This window comes from Propithecus coquereli, unplaced genomic scaffold (assembly GCF_000956105.1).
Source record: "Propithecus coquereli isolate 6110/MARCELLA unplaced genomic scaffold, Pcoq_1.0 Scaffold242, whole genome shotgun sequence".
Lineage (NCBI taxonomy): Eukaryota > Metazoa > Chordata > Mammalia > Primates > Indriidae > Propithecus > Propithecus coquereli.
The window spans coordinates 228532-244808 of NW_012147975.1; the positions used below are offsets into that span (position 1 = coordinate 228532).

General features: G+C 43.6%; 1 protein-coding gene across 3 annotated transcripts in view; it reads left to right on the forward strand.

Moving 5' to 3' along the window:
• The first annotated feature begins 11343 nt into the window (after positions 1-11343).
• Positions 11344-16277, forward strand: part of SMAD5 (SMAD family member 5) — a 38796-nt gene continuing 33862 nt past the window's right edge. Inside the window, exon 1 of one of the 3 annotated variants that reach the window (XM_012646411.1) lies at positions 11344-11461. The gene's annotated coding sequence lies outside the window, so the exon portion shown is untranslated. Of the gene's footprint in view, positions 11592-16277 lie in introns of all 3 variants that reach the window. The other 2 variants (XM_012646412.1, XM_012646413.1) reach the window with 2 other exon arrangements.

Consider the following 16277-nt stretch of genomic DNA (forward strand, 5'->3'; position numbering starts at 1 on the left):
GTTTGGTTTGGGCTCTTTTGTAGGATCTTTGGTAGGCAGTGGCCGAGTTTTGCTGATGCTGGTTGGTTGGTGTTCGCTGCCCCCAGTGGGGCACAGATCTTCGAGCAGATCCCTGGCCCTCACTCTGTGTGCTGGGCTGGCAGCAGTGGAGGCCAGGAAGCCCATGGGGTCTGCCATGCTCATAGCCGTCTTGTCAGGAGAGTGACCTGAGCAGCTTCATCTCTGGCCTGGTGGTTGTGGCTTGTGCCATGTGTTTTGAGTGGAAGCAACCTTACAGCTGTGTCCACGACTGCCTACGTGAGGACTGATGGCCCTGCCAATTTGCAAATGGGCTTGGCGTGAGAGAAGCCAGTGCTTTCTAAGGAGGCTTGGCATGGACTTCTGCCCAGTAAGGGTGCTTCATTTTGGGTGGGGACAAGCTTGGGAGTTTCTCTGGAGAAGTCTTACTGCCACGAATTCTGGAAAAGTTAAGAAAGAAGGAGGGTCACTCTAAGACTGACTGTATCCCCAACCATGCCCTGAGCTATTGTTCTAGAAGTTCGCTGGACAACTCAGCCTCAGTAGACTGGGACCAGTATGTCTTTATGGCCAAGGACCATGACATTCCTGGCCACCTCGCACTCCCAGATGCCCTTACAATGTGACTTTTCTACCGCTGGTAACTTGAGTTCACCCCTGCCTTTCGATTTTGAGGAGTAAGAACAATCAAGTATGAGGATGAGGAACGAGTTTCTCTGGGTGTCTTTGTCCTCGCTGTGTGCTGTGCAGACAAAAAGGACCTCGTTGGTTCCTTCTTAAGTCTGCTAAGAGTCTCCAAAGGCAGCAGCTAGAAACTGCTCAGCACACAAACCTGGGTTTAGCATCTGTTTTCCTATGTTCGTTTAGCTGTGGGGCATTAGCCTCCGATGAAATTATTCATGACATCCTAGTAGTTCCAGAACTGTTGGGGTCTGTAAGATGAAATAGCACAGCTAGATGAAGACATGGCTTGTTTGTGCGTCAGTGGTGATTATTGGCATCCCAGGCGCTAAATCCTTTAGGAGTCAATGCAGGTGTGGGTGCTTAGGTGTCTGGGTGCCTCCAGTTACTCCTTTTGTGTGTGTGTGGCTATGTCAATGTTACAAAAACGACAAGCAAGGCATGAGTATATCCATTTCCTCCAGGTTGGTTAGGGACCTCAAAAATGAATTCCAGGCATATGATGATGAGATGAGTAGAGGGAGGGAAAATTGCAGTTTAAAAAGTTTAGCTTGGCCAGTGCTGATCAGAAGAGCGAAGGGGTATTTGGGGATCGTCTTTCGTAGTGACACTAGAGGTGAAGCGATTTATGTTTGTCTCCTGGACTGGACTGCATTCCACGAGCACAGAGCCCCTGGCTGGTTTTGCTGTCTGAAGAGTTCCCAGTGTCTGGCCCAGGGCTGGCTGCATAACAAGTACTCAACAAACGTTTGACATTTGTTGAGTGAATAAACGAGTGGGAAAGGAACTTGTAATCGTGATACCAGAGATCAGAATAGAGAACTGACTGAAGGAAAAGGTAGGGAAAGAGGTTCAAGGACAGAGGTGTGTGTTCTGTTCTGCTGATATCTTTATCTCTGAATATCCTTGTTTTTCATGAATAAAATGGGAACGTATGGGATAATTTCCTTACCATTATAGTTCCTGGCGTATAATAGAGACTCATCCTGCAATCATAACCAAGTAAAATAAGTATTTTATCTTATATGAGAAATAGACTTCTTCCCTGTGGTCCTGAAAACCAAGAGTGCCCACACGGTTTTTGCTCTGACCTCAGAGACATTACAGGCAGGACCACATTGGAGCTCAGAAGTCATACAAATTCTCATTTCTGGCAGAATGACCTGGCAGGGGGCTCCTTCTACTCTATTGGTGACACATTTGGAACAGGGGACTTTGTTGACTTCTTACCTTGTTTTTAAAACATTTGAATGTTGGTTCTTAGTACACAGTGTGACAGTGCTCTACAAAAGCAGAATTGCGGAGGCGACACAGATGAGAGCCACACCCTTGGACTGCTTAGCACAGCCCCTCTGTGCAGTGGAAACCTTACCCGGCACGAGGTGGGTAGCCAGAGTTGACTTGGAGGAGCTTAACTGATTTGATTCGTCACTTCAAATCGCTTCTAATGTGGCCCATTAGTAATGCCCCCGTATTGTAAACGATACATCCACAGAAGCATTAGTCATTATACAAATAGAATGAATAGGTTTCACCACGCTTCAAGATAAACATGTTGAAACACTAACTCCATTCACTCAGGGCCTTTGGAGCCTGCTCAGGGCCCTTACCTGGCTGTTAGAATAAATACAAAGTTTTATGGCCTGCTTGCTCTGTGTGACTTCACCATCACCCAGTGATACAAATCCAGGTTAGCAATTGCAATTGTGCGCATTGACACATTTATTTGTTTATTCTCTTACTTAGCAACCTATTGTTTTCCCAGGTTCGTTACAGAACATGGCCCCTTGACGATTATCGTAAGATTCCTAAGAACCGTTCTGTTGGGGTGCAAAAGTTTAGAATGGTTCTGTGTCTCGATGAGAGTGAGTCAAGAGAACAGGTAGTATGTGTAGTGGTTAGAGCAAGAGTTTGGGAGTCAGACTCAGCTGGATTTGAACTCTAGTTCCATCACCGATTCTCTGTATAAACTCAGGGATCGACTTCACTTCCCTGAGCCTCCCTTTCCTTATCTGTAAAATGGCTGTGAAAACCCTCACTCTCACCGTCTCTGCATTGCACGTCTCTTTCCCTTCAAATGCACCTTCCAGGAGGGCAAGCATTAAGAAAAGATCCTTGGAGATCAGCCAGGCCTCATGAAGGAGGAGGAGGAAGGAAAAAACAGGACAGGCTGTCGAAGGGGACATCTCCTACAGAGGTTACTGTGGAAAGCAAAGGTGTGTTGACGGGATGTGATGGCCGGCGGGGAGGTGGGAGCAGTGGGGACAGCAAGAGACAAGTTTAATGACAGGGGAAAGGAGGGCAGGAAGCAGGTGCCAGGAGAGGTTGGCAGGGACCGGGCTATGGAAAGCAGAGGATGCTCGATTTTACAGAATGTGCAAAGGGAGGAATAGGCTTCGTGTACAAAATATTTCAAACAAATCCTGTTATATCCGCCAATCATCAGCAAAGCATTTTGCAAACACCGGTTCTTAAAAAAAGACACCTTCCAAGACAGGGTTAGAAACACCTCTGTGAGTCGTAAACTCAAGCAGGCTGTAGAAATTCACGCATTCAGGACAGCTGGATCCTTAATGGCATGTGCCTTAATTTCTTCATTTATAAAAAGGATGATGATGTTAGTAACAGTAACCGCAATGTAAGGTTACTGTGGCGTTTCATAAAATGTATCAAGCATGTTGCTGTGTAGTTTGCATAAGTAAGTGCTTGGTCAATGTTAGCTATTATAACATGTATATAGATGCATGGAGAGATGTCTGGCAAGATGTTACATCAACTTATTTACCATGGTCACTTCTGATTCATGGGATTTGAAGTAATTTTTACCTTTTTTGGTCTTTATAGTTTGAATTTTCCCAACAAACATGCATTATTTTTATAAAAACTACAAAGCCATTTTTTAAAAATGCATACTTAGCAATGAAACATTTCAGGAAACGTAGTTGAGTGGGATGCAGCTCTGCTTGTAACAACCTTTTGAGTTATCAAACTGAATAGTTTAACCCTTTAGTGCTAAAGACTCCATTTCAAAAGAAGGTCCTTGTTCTACATTTTCATAATTAAGTGGTCTATGATAAGTGGGAGCGTTTTACAAAATGAGGAGGTCCTTAACGTAAGAAGAGTCTCCTCCACTGAGAATGCCTGGGCTTACAGCTTTAAAATGACAGATTTTAATTTTTAGTTTCTGGGTCTTCCATCTAGTGTTCAAGGATCTTGAAGACAGAAGATAACCAAACATCCCCCGGGAGACTGTTAGCTTTACCAGGGTTAAGAAAGTACCACTTACCTTTGTATTTCCAGTGTTTGACATAGTGCTAGGCACACAGTAGGTACTACATAAGTATTTTTATATTGAATGAGTAAGTGAATGAATGAATGGTAAATTTAAGGGCTGAGTCTCTGCTTGGGAGGTGGGGGGAGTCACACTCTATTACCTACTGAAATTGAATTGGGAAATTTAGAGAAATTAAATGGGAACAAAGTGATTTTAACTAGGAGCAAAAGTAAGACCAAAATGGAAGCAGAAAATTCACTGACTCTTTGTTGAGGGTGTTCAGCACGCCAGGCCCTGATCTAAGTGTTGAGGATGCAGTTGTGAAAAGGAGCTTAATTACAGTGGGGAATATAGACTTTGATCAAGTCAAGACATGTGAGAAGAGAGTCCCAGCAGGGAAGAGCTGGATGCTTTGGAAGTGTATAATGGGGGATCCAGTCTAGGTTTGGTGGGGCAGCAGATGTGGCCAGAAAAGGCCTTTGCAGGAAAGTGGCATTTAAACTGAGACCCAAGGTTAGTAAGAAGGAGCAAGACAAGTCAAGAGCGGTAGGCAAAGCATTTCAGATGTTTCCAAGGTGGAAAGAGAGAACAAACGAAGGAACCACATGCACAAAAATTCCAACTTGGGGGAGAGCTTGTGGCATATGAGGAACAGAAAGAAGGCCAGTGTGAGCAAGGCACAAGGGAGAAAGTGGTGATGGCAGGGACCACATCACTCAGGGCAGGACCACAGAGGGAGTTTGGATTTCATATTAAATGCAATGGGAAGATCTTGAAAAGCTCCAATGAGAGAGTGACCACAATCTTCTTTAAATTTTCAACATGTAATAGCCGTCGGGTGATAAAGGGAGTGGAAGCAGAAGATAGTCCAGGTGAGAAAGGATAGTGACCTGTACGAGGTCTTGGGCCTGACTCTCTGTAGCTAGTCGACATGGAGGAAAGTGGATAGATTTGAGCTAAGGTTCGAAGGCAGAACTGATAAGACTCGGAGCTGGATTGAAAGCGGAAGGGCAACCCTGTTTAACCCTGACGGCCCCATCTACACAGTAGCTATCATTCTTCTTCATCCCAGCACTCTCTCCTCCGACCTCTGTGTGTGGTTTTATTTTTCTCTTTCTACCAGATACTTCTTACCATGTGACATACTAAATTTTACATTTTTTTTCATATTTTTAAAGATTAGCTGTTTATTATAGCTTGGATTTTTTTCTGTTTAATGTCTTATTACTGATGCCCAAAACATTCTTGATACATATTAGGTATTCGATGAATATTTATCACCTTATTGAATGAGAGAGTTAATAAATGAATAAATAAATGAAGGTGAGAGTTGGAGTAAGTGAAGAATGCTTTAGCTGGCTATTGCTCCATAACAAAGTCTAGAATCTCAGTGGTACACAATAAGAAACATTAGTTTTTCTCACTTGCGTATCCACGAATCAGCTGGGTAGTTGGGATGCAGGCTGCAGGTCTGTTGAGCCAGACTCCAGATTGTGGTTGGGATCAGCTCTGCTCCGTGTGTCTTTTCATTGGACCAGTAGCTACCTGGAGTCTCTTCTTCTAATAGTAGATGGCAAAAGCACAAAAGACCAAGCCAAACCGTCAAGCACATTTAAAGATTATGTTCGAGTCATGTCTACTGGCCAAAGTCATCATGGCCAAATTCAATTTCAAAGGGGCAAGGAAGCATATGCCACCTTCTCTAGTAGAAGATATTGCAAAGTCTTATGGCAGAGGATGTGAATGTACAATTCCACAATGGAGAGAGAGTGAAGATTTAGGAACAATAATCCAATCTACCAAAATGACTGCCAGGTATGGCTTGAGCAACTACATGGATGGAACAGCTATTTATTGATATGGGGAAGACTGGAGCAGGAACAGGTTGTGGAGGGAGAATGACAAATATCGAGAGTTCAGATGTGGACCTGAGAAATCCAGCGAGACTGCCAGTGACAGACGTCACAAGTGATAAAAGTGTAATTGGAAAGTCCAAGGAAGATCTTTAGAGCTTTATGTACAGCTGGATTCAGAGACTCAAAAGATTTTGTCGAGGATTTGTCTTCACTTCTGTTTCTCAGTTCTGCTTCTCTCTTTTGGCTTCATTTCCAAGTGAACTCCCCCCACAAGTGGCAAGATGGCCTCTGGCAACCTCAAAGCCACACTTAGCTTGGCAGGAATCATGAGAAGGAGGACATTTCTCTCTCAATATCCACACAGCAATCTAAGGGATGATACGTGCTATTTTGCTTAGGTCCTATGCCTATCTACGAACCAATCACAGTTGCCTGGGTAACCTGGGCACTCTGATAACTCTCTTGGGTCATGGTGCCCATCTCTGGGGTGGGCTGTCTGATGCTGTGGTTAATATAGAAAGGGAATGGTACCACAAAGGAAGGAGGAGAAAGAGGACAGAGAGTATGAAGGTAGACAAAATCTATAACTACTGCAATCCAGTAGGGATGTTAAGAAGGCAGTTGAATTTAAAGGTCTGGAGTTCATTAGGCAAGTCCAAGATGGAAACAGAAACTTGGGAATGTCTGTAATAGATGGTACCAGAGGCCTGGGAGTGGACGAAATTACGTATTGGAATAAAAAGAGAAGAGGGCCTATAGTCCTGTAACACATTTTATGTAACAAATGAATTTGCTAAGAATATTTTTAGAAGTTGCTAGAGTATCAGAAGAATACACGTTTTTAAAATAAATACCCGTATGGCACTGTAATATGTGCCAGACATTGTTCTAAGCACCTTGCAAGTCTCTATGCATTTAATCCGCATAATAATTCTATTAAGTTGACACTACTGTTATCTCCATTTTACAGATGAGAGGACTGAGGCACAGATTGGTTAAGAAACTTATGCATGGTCACACAGGCAGTAAGTGAGATAGCTCATGTTCAGACCAAGAAGTCTGGCTTCAGAGTTCCCATGATTAAGATTTCATGCTGTTAAAGGGCCTCCTAGAGAACGTGAAGTTTTTGTCTCTTTCTCCTCTCCCTAATTCCATAACACTGCCAGATTTTCACCTGCTGTTCTGGATTTGTGGTGGGGTACACACGTGATTTGGCTCATCTGAGACTACATCTCTGAGGATGAAAACTGAGAAGGTAGAACCCTGGAGGTTAGTTGAGTTAACCTGGAGTGTGTTTGCAGTCAGGAGAACAGATGCTGTTTAAGTCAGGAAGAAACGGCTGTTCACTCCAAGGCCTGCTTCGGAAAGCCTCTTTGTTTTATGACTCTGGGTGCAAGCAACCCTTTTAATTTGGTGTCTTGGATTCCAGCCATAGGAGGCCTTCTTTAATGTAGCAGATGGCTGCAGACAGGCAAGCCAGGTTCCTACACTCTACATCAAACTGCCTTCCCTAGAGAGGAGTCTCCTAATTAGGTTGCTCTGAAAAAGAAAAGAAAACAAAACAAAATGGACACATTAAACTTACACCATGTGTAAGGAACCACTGTCTTAAGCATCTGCAAACATGTGGAGGTCAGGAAACCTTTTGAGGATCTGATGAAAGCTATTGGCTTTTTCTACAGAAAATTTATACGTAGGTATATACACAAAAATGTGCACTTTAATTCCAGAGAGTTCATGGATCCTCTGATATCCATCCCTGAAACTTCAAGGAGTCTGAGGCAGCCAGAGTCCTGTGCTTTGAGTGGAGGCAGCTGTCATTCTTTTACTTTAATTTTCTTTTTTCGATACATCAAGATCTCAACTTCTGAGTTATGAAAATAAAGGATCTGTGGATTACTAAGGAAGAATTTCAGACCCGAACACCAAAGTTTTACTGGAAAAAAATCCTTTCAAATATTGGACAAAATTTAGCATATTCTCTAGTCAGCATGGAACCTTGGCTCATTCTGCTAAACACTAACATGAAGGTTCTTCTGACAAACGTGATGAAATTTTTCTCTCTGGATCGTGAGGTGTGTCTCTGCACATCGTTTCTTTGGAAGCTCATTCTTCTCAAAACCTCTCAGTTGAGCTCTGGCTCCCGCACTGTTTCCAATATAAAGAATTGAGGGCAGGGGAACGTCTGCCAATTGAAGAACATACACATAGTTCTGAGAACTTGGAAAGGAAGCTCTATTGTTTCCAAGAACCCTGTCTGGGGGAGTCAGAAGGTTAGACATTTCTTCCTCTGATGTCCACTCACTGTGATTGTCTCAGGAAGTAGAGAAGTCCTTGAGGTAGCTACCAGGACACTTCACGGATCTTTGTAATGTCATTCACAGATGCCCCTACCCTGGGTGACTCTTCCTAACATGTTCCTCCAATTCTCCCAGGAAGGCATGCGGTAGTCATGTAGGGAGAACCTTCTGAGCTACAGCAAGGTGTGGAGTTGAGATATTTATAAAGGATATTCAAATCAAAACTAATTTGCCTCCATTGCTCTACATTTAAAAATAAACTTAAAAAATACAGAAAGACTTTTAAAATTATTCCAATTCCTCATGTTCCATATATTGTTTGTTGTCCCACCTTTCCTAAAAATCACCTCCTTTTTGGAACTGAAAAACTGAAGGAGGGAGTATCATGGGCTAAATATTTAGGCTAATTCTCTACACCAAGTGAATAACTTAAACAATTGTTGAAAAAATTCAAAGTATAGGCCCATTTCCTCCCTAACCATCAACCCAATTAAAGCAAAGCTATTTGGGATTTAAATCAGATTTCTTGACCTCAGCATTATTGACATTTTTGGGCTAAATTCTTGATAAATGGAGGATATCCTGTGCATTCGTGTATTGTAGGATGTCCGGCAGCCTCTCTGGCCTCTGCTCTAGATCTAGATGCCAGTGGCACTTTCCTCCTAGTTGTGACAACCGAGAATATCTTCAAACATTGCCAAATGTTTCCTAGGGGTGTAGTTATCCCTGGTTGAGAACTACTGGCCTAAATTACCCAGAAATAGATTTCTCTACAAGCAAAGTAAAATGGGAGTATTGAAGCTGCTTTCATCTGATGTTCTTAATCAGGTGAATGGCTAGACTGATAAAGTGGTTTGTCTTTTTTGATGCTCCACTGATGACTGTATCTATCTGTTCAGATTATCCTGTTCCATGTTTGTTATTAGCTCCCATTTGATTGCCAAAAACAGAGACTTCCTTATTCCATTCCTATGGCTCTGGCACTCTGTTTATTTGGTGTTTGAAAATCTCTTTGACTATACAGATATTTAGCGATCCCTCTGATTTTCTATACCCTTTCAGGTATGGGTAATTTCTTAGTCCTTTGGAAGGCTTTTGCTGCGCTGCTAAAAATCTCCATGCCTTTTTTCTATGTTATCATTTCTTCCAACTTAAGACCTAAGCTGAGCCCACGTAGCAGCTCAAAGAGGTTGGAGTGTCTGGTTGATTGATCAGCATGTGGACACACAGTACACAAAGGAAAACTGTTGGCTTTGAGATGACATATGTGATTATGAAAAGGAATCCTGTAATCACAAATTGTTCTTACATATGTGCAGTGACTGCAAGACAGCAAACAATTTGTTTTGGGAAGGGTTTTACTGGCTGTTTGAAGTGAGGAGTGGCTCTAGTGTACAAAATATTTAAACCAAATTGTTATGTCCTATAATGTTCAACAAAGCACTCTGCAAACATCAGTTCTGAAAAAATGGCATCCTCCAAGGCAGGGTTATAAGCACTTTGGGGAGTTGTAAACCCATGCAGGCTCCAGAAATATGTGCCTTCCAAGGCTGGAAACTTCTGAATTAACAACAAATAATCAGTGAGTGTGACAAAGAGTTAAAGTACACAGACTTTACTTTCACAGAGTTTATGATGTAGTAAAGAAGTTTAAAATGTAGACCTGAGGTTGCAAACTGATGGCCAGCAGGCTAAATCAAGACCATGGATTTGTTTTGTTTGGCATATATAGGGTTGGCCTCCAGAATGTCTATGAGAGGGACAGGAAGGGGGAGGGAAGGAGGGTGTGTGTGGGGGAGAGAGAGAGAAGTTGCTAAACAGATAAAGCTGATGTTTTTGCATAAAAATCCAAACTTTCAGCTTTTCTTGAAAAATCAGAGTATCTGCCAACACTAGGTCCTTATTTGCACATTTCCCTATGGTGACAGTTGGCTGGAGTATAACAGCAGTGCCTCCTTTGATCAGAGCACTCTCTGGTTCCCTACCCTGGCACACTTCACTCCCTCTCTAGGCCTCTGTCGTCATTTGAGATGGTCACCCCTAATGCAGAGATTTCGGTAACATTTGTTTAGTCTCTTCCTCATGGAAACAAAGTGCTGGATCCCGAAGCAAAATAGCAGCTGTCCTATTTGTGTGTCGGGTGAGATGCCCCTAAAATTGAGGTGATGGGAACTACTCAAAGATGTGTTTTCAAGGTAGAGTTAACAGGGTTTCAGGATAGATTGAATTAGGGTGTCAAAGAGGATGGCGAAATGACGCCAATTTTAATTTTTAGTTTATTTTAAAAGAAAATCTATAATGGAATATTGGAAAGCCAGTATTGACATTTTAAAGTAAAAACAAAATTATTTGAAAGCTTTTTCTCACAAATACTTTCCAAATCGGGTGCCCTATATGTGGTACCAATATCATACTCTGGGAAATGCGTACAGTTTTGGGAATTGGGTGGAAAAAGCATTTGAGAAGAGCCCTAGTTAGTAAGAAAAGGGAGTCCAGGAGACGGGGTGGAGGCAATTAGCCTATGGATGGCCTCTCTGCACCTCAGCGGCCCCACCTGTCCAGGGTCCAGTCCCCACGGACCTCCTCCCGCAGCGGGCAGGGGATGTGTACCCCGAACTGGGGTTGCGCCCAGCGCGGGACTGTCCCGCTCCTAGAGCTCCAGGCTCGGGCGCTCCCTCCGTCTCGCAGGCCCGCGGGGGCTCCAAGGTCGCCCTGCGGGAGGGGTTTTACGGCTGCATCTGGTAAGAAGCTGTGAGATGTTCAGAAACATGTTTTGAAGCTACTTTTGCACAGAAAGGACTCTCTTCATTGAAATTCATATTACAAATCAATAATAGTAGCGAGGTCGTATCGGAAGATGTCTTTATTTACACTGCACGTGACAGAAAATCTCCAACTGTCCACATCAAGGACGATTACTTAATTTTATTATTATGTGTGCTGGTTTGGTCAGTGGAGGCCACGAGTGGCTCTCGTAGTGGCGGTAGGAGTTGGCCGAATGAATCCTACTTTCAGGCGGGGCCATCGATGCAAAAGCCTCCGGCTGATCGGAAGTCGGCGTTTGCCGGCGCGGAGCCAAGCGCCGAGGTTTCCTTCAGCCGCCGGGGCAAGGCCACGCTCCCGTCCGCCCGGCAGCGGTCTCTCGGCTCCTGGCGCGCATGCGCCACCCCAGCGGGCGTCCTCCCCGGCTGCTTCCTTCCCTCCCTCCCCCGTCATCCGGGTCCTGGGCGAGCGGGCGCCGTGCGCGTGTCCCGCGACCGCGCTGCTAATAAAGTTGCGGCGAGGGAAAGCGCAGCGACGGCGCCGGGAGAGCGCGCCCGGGCGGCCCGTGAGTGAGTGAGGGTCCCCGGAGCGGGCGAGCGGGGCCGGGGACTGCGGGCTCTGCCCGGACGGACTCGGGCCGAGGCGGGGGCGTTCGGCCGCGGGCGGAGCGGAAGCGATCCGGGGCCTGCGGGACGCGAGGTAGGCCGAGTCCTGACCTGCGGGGTCCCGGCGGGCGGGGACGGTGCGGCCCGGCGGGCTACGGAGGCCTCGCCTGCGGCCCGGGGCGTCCTGAGGCGGGGCCGGGGCTGGCCCTCGTCCCAGCCCCGCCGTTAGCGCCGGGACTGCAGAGGGCGGCGTTTGGGACGCCCTGGAGGGGATTCCCCGGCCCCTCTTCTGTCTGGAGGAGCAGTTTGCGCCCCAGTGCACCGCCCTCGACTCACGCCCCTGATAGGATCGCGGTGCTCGTCCGAGCAGCCCGGCGGCCGCCTGCGCTGCAGAGCTGTCCGTGGCCGGGTGAATCAGTGCCGCCGTCGCTTTGTGTTCCAGAGATAAGGATCCTCGCTTATCGGTGGGAATTACACTCCGGGCAGTCGTGACCTGCTGCTGCTCACAGCTGGTCGTTAGACCCGGTTTCCGCCCCTTGCCATGCCGGTGGTAAGCGTTCCAAGGGTTTCTGCTTCACGTAAACTTCTGTATACTGCAAGGAGGGTGCCACAACAGTAGCGGCGTCTTTTTGTTTGCACCCCGTTCAGCTCCTGCCCGGGTCTGCACTTCACTGTCGGTGCTCAAATCCATATTCCAGTCTCTTCCCCTCCTCCTCCCCCTTTCCCCTCTTTTCCCTTTCAGCTGCTGCCGTTACGTGGAGTTTGGAGCCTAAGCTTTGAAAACTCCCATGTGGCGCCTGTCTTAAGTCTGAGCATGCTCAGTAGTCAAAACAGATTTGGGTTGCAAAAAGAACTCGGGCGAGGACAGTCGGGGTGTTTGGACGTTTGCCCGCCTCCTAACAAAATGTTCCGATTCTGGTTTTGATGGCATTGGAGAAGGGAGCTTAGGCCAGCCTGTAGGTGAGGAATGCCTGAACACCCTGGGCCAGATCCGTATCTCGATTTAAAGACATTGTTTCCTGACCAGCTGGAGGTCTAGAGAGCGGGGAAAACAGTTTTGGCTGCTTGTGCTTTTAAATGGGTGTGGTGCTAAGTATATCTTGTTTACCTTATCTTTCTGTGGAAAAAGTTTTGAAGTCTGGTTGGGTTTGTCACATCCAGCCTGTTGCCTAGCACTACCAAGAGTGTTCTTATCTAGCAACAAAGACTGGAGAGGTGGAGGTTGTGGCTTGGCCTCGCAGAAGTCGAGAGGAAAGGGTACTTGGGTTGCGTTTTTAAAAATTCTTTGGAAAGCTAGAGAGAGTACTTGAATTTTCTTAGAGTACCTGAACAGTCCAGAGTGAGTGAGTTTTTAATTTTAATTTGAAAGCCGAAAGGTTGAAAACTTTAGTTCCGGTGGATTTAGTAACTTTTCAGATAGCTTAAAATTTCTGCCGGATGCCGGGGCAGTTGTCTGTTAGGGAGAAAACGGTATCTACATTCAGTGTGACAGTTTCACATTTATTGATCCGAATGTCATTATGAAATTCAGGTGTTTTAAATTCCCCAAGTAAGGAGCTACTTGACTCATCCGTAACAAATTATTTTACAGTCTTTCTTTTACTCCTTCGGTAACTATTTTTTTCCTCTAAGGTGAACCCCCAAATTATAAAAATACAGAACAACTCAGAGGAAACACTTTAACAAAATTTAACCTTCATATAGGTTGTACATGTTATGTTTGGATTTTTAAAATTTAATTTTTATGGTTGCGTGATTGTCTCTGTAACATCTCCTTTCCTTCCCTCTCTACATTGCTGCTCCCTTAGTCCTTTTTTACATAACTGCTGTTATTTACGTGGATATCTTTGTTACAAATATTCAGTTATCTTTTTGTGCTTCCATTCCTTTCAGATTATAGCCGAAATAGGCAGTAAAAGTTAGATGAACCTTCTCACCTGACTTTCATCTTAGGTTTTAAATGCATCCACGTGATACCTTCTACTTTAAAGGAGGAAGAGAGCAGCGAACTGGAAAGAAAGAATAAAATATTTTTGTAGGTTCTGTACAGATCTGGTAGTATTATCTGCTTGTCTGGTTCACTGTGGTAGGCGCCACAGAAATGGGTAGATTGCTATGTGTTGCATTTCTTTCCCCTCTGGCAAAGTCAGCTATTAATTTCAGTGGGAGACAGTGGCAGAATGTTGTTACTAATGAGGTTTGAATCAGATTGTTGTTTACTGTTGGTTATGTAACATGCTGCTGGGAGTATTATTAAAAGTTGCATTCTGTAGCAAGGTAGAGGCTAGTCAATTCTGCGTACCCTCTTCACTGGGTTTTGATTCTTGGCTGAACCTTAAGGCACATTAGACTACAACCATAATTATACCTGGGCAGGCTGTCTGTTTCCTGTTTTCATCATGAACCCAAACATTATGATTTGCAGAGATGATCTTTTTTGTCCTTTCGTTAAACAGAAGCTGTGTGTTTTCTCTCTGTACTGAAAACAGATTTGTAACTTGGTCAAATCAAAGATTTTAGTGTTTTGGAGACTAGGCAGTAAAATATCAAACAATTTTTCATTTCTTAGTACAGCAGCTTAAGTTGAAATACCATCTAAAAAATCTATTTCATATATATTCTTTGTTTTTTGTAAATTTTAATATTACCAATAGTTTGTAGAGTCTTTGAATTAAGAAAACTTTTTGTTTACGACTTATCAGTGTTTATTATTACCAGATGTATGTGTTGGTTGAGGCAATAAGCCTCATCTGGGTGAATTTCAGAGCTGACTTGAGTACACTTTAAGATATAGGTGTCTTTATTACTGTGGTTTGTCAGTCTTCATTTCTAGAGGATCTGTGTTCCTTCCGTCTTTTTTTGTGTTCTGTACTAAGCATAAGGAAGAAGCCAAAAATAGTTGATTTCTACAAATGTTACAGGCAGCTTATATCTTGTGGTTTATCAGTCAACTCATAAGGTCAGAGACACTGGAGAAGATTCCCTTTTATAAGGGACTCTAGTAGCCCGAGAATTCTTATCTCCCCCAGTTTGGATATTCTAGAGAAAAGAATATCTGGGAAGGTAGGACCCAAGAAAACTGGGGTGCACAGATATAGTATGCTTTGCACCAAAGATGATGAAGGACCCCAGGAAGCTGATCATGTCTTTTTACACCTTGTTTTCTCCTTCTGAAGTTAATGAATAACAGTAATTGGAATTTTTAGTGTTGGATTATCCAGGTCATTGCCGCTTCACATACCCTTAACCTCTAAGCAGAACTCCGAACCTGAGAGGTATGTCTACTAAATGGAAGGTCAAGATTTAGAACTGTTTTGGAAGAATTGTTAAAAACTAGATTGTTGTTAGGACCAGCCAATGTCCCAGTCTCATAGATCACCTTCATATTCTAACAGCTTTTATTGTGTTACAACTTGGAAAAATGAGGTAATTATAGAGTTCTTGGGCTTTTCATGAATAGTTAGCTAGTTCTAGGCTCTTTATTTAGTTTGGATTTTTTTAATTTTTTTTTTTTTTTTTTTTTTTTTTTTTTTGCTTTGGGCAGCTAGGTGGGGAGTTTGGCTGAGTTCTATTATAGTGGTGTGTACAGTGACTTTTCTTTCTCCTTTTTCTGTGTCTTAACTTAGTTGAGATAATATTTTAGAAGAAAGAGTTCCTTATTAAGACAGTTCTATGTGTGCAATACTATAATTGTAATTTACTTTTGGAAGCTAGTTGTTAAAGTGCATTTTATAAATAGGTTTTACTCTTGAATCCTTTGGGATCTCAGTTCCTGTCTATAATGAGTATATAATTTATAGGCTGGTATTCTATGGAAATTCTATGGAAAATGGTTTGACCTGTTGTAGTGAGACTTTAACTGGAATTTTCCTTTTGATATCCATACATATTGTTTTGTTATATTGAAAATAATAGAAAAAATCTTGTGTCCCCTTCCCAGGTTTCTGTGAGCATAGCAACTGGAGTCTTGGGAGGAGGCTCACACTTTTCAGATTTAACTATGATCTCAGAATATGGCTAGTACTTTCAAGGCAAGTTTTGTTTTGTTCTGTTTTGTTTTCATGATGTGTTAGGATCTGCCTAGCATCCTATCTGCTAGGCTGTGTAACTTGAGATCTAGTTATTCTGGTTTGTGTGTTTCCAGGAAGAGGGGGTACTGCAGGAGTATTTCAAAGCTTGTCTTCTGTTTTCTTCCCCCTTAATCACATCTTCATGCCCACTTAAATGAGTGTCTGCTTAACTCATCGACCGTTTCTCACTCGTTGGAGTTGAAAGTGTAAATTAAATGAATGATGACTAGAGCTGAAAAGGTAGGTGCCCAGAGCCATATTTATTCCCTTTTCTTCTGAGTAGAGAACTTGAATTTTAGAGTGCACATGGGCTGTGTGGAGAACATCTTCGTAATGCATTGGAGTATATGTTGTGTACACAGGTTAGTTCTTTGTGCTCCAGAGACAGATTTTACAGAAATGATTTGTTATCTGCACTTGATCTTATAATTTAAAAGAAAGCACTGTAAAGATTGACCAGGTCTTTATCTATTCCTGTGCCTACAAGCCTATACAAACATACTTGCACACATCTGGTAGCAATGTAAGAAATCTTGCAGGCTTGTGGGGGTGAGTGATACATCTAGATCAGACTCTGCTTAATTAGAGAACTTTGAGGAGCACTCTTTAAGCAAAGAGTGATTAAAAACTGGGAAACAAAAGTCTGGTTGTGGGAGATAAAAAGGTAGAGAATTCTGTGGGCACAAAGAGAATAGCTGAGATTATGCCAT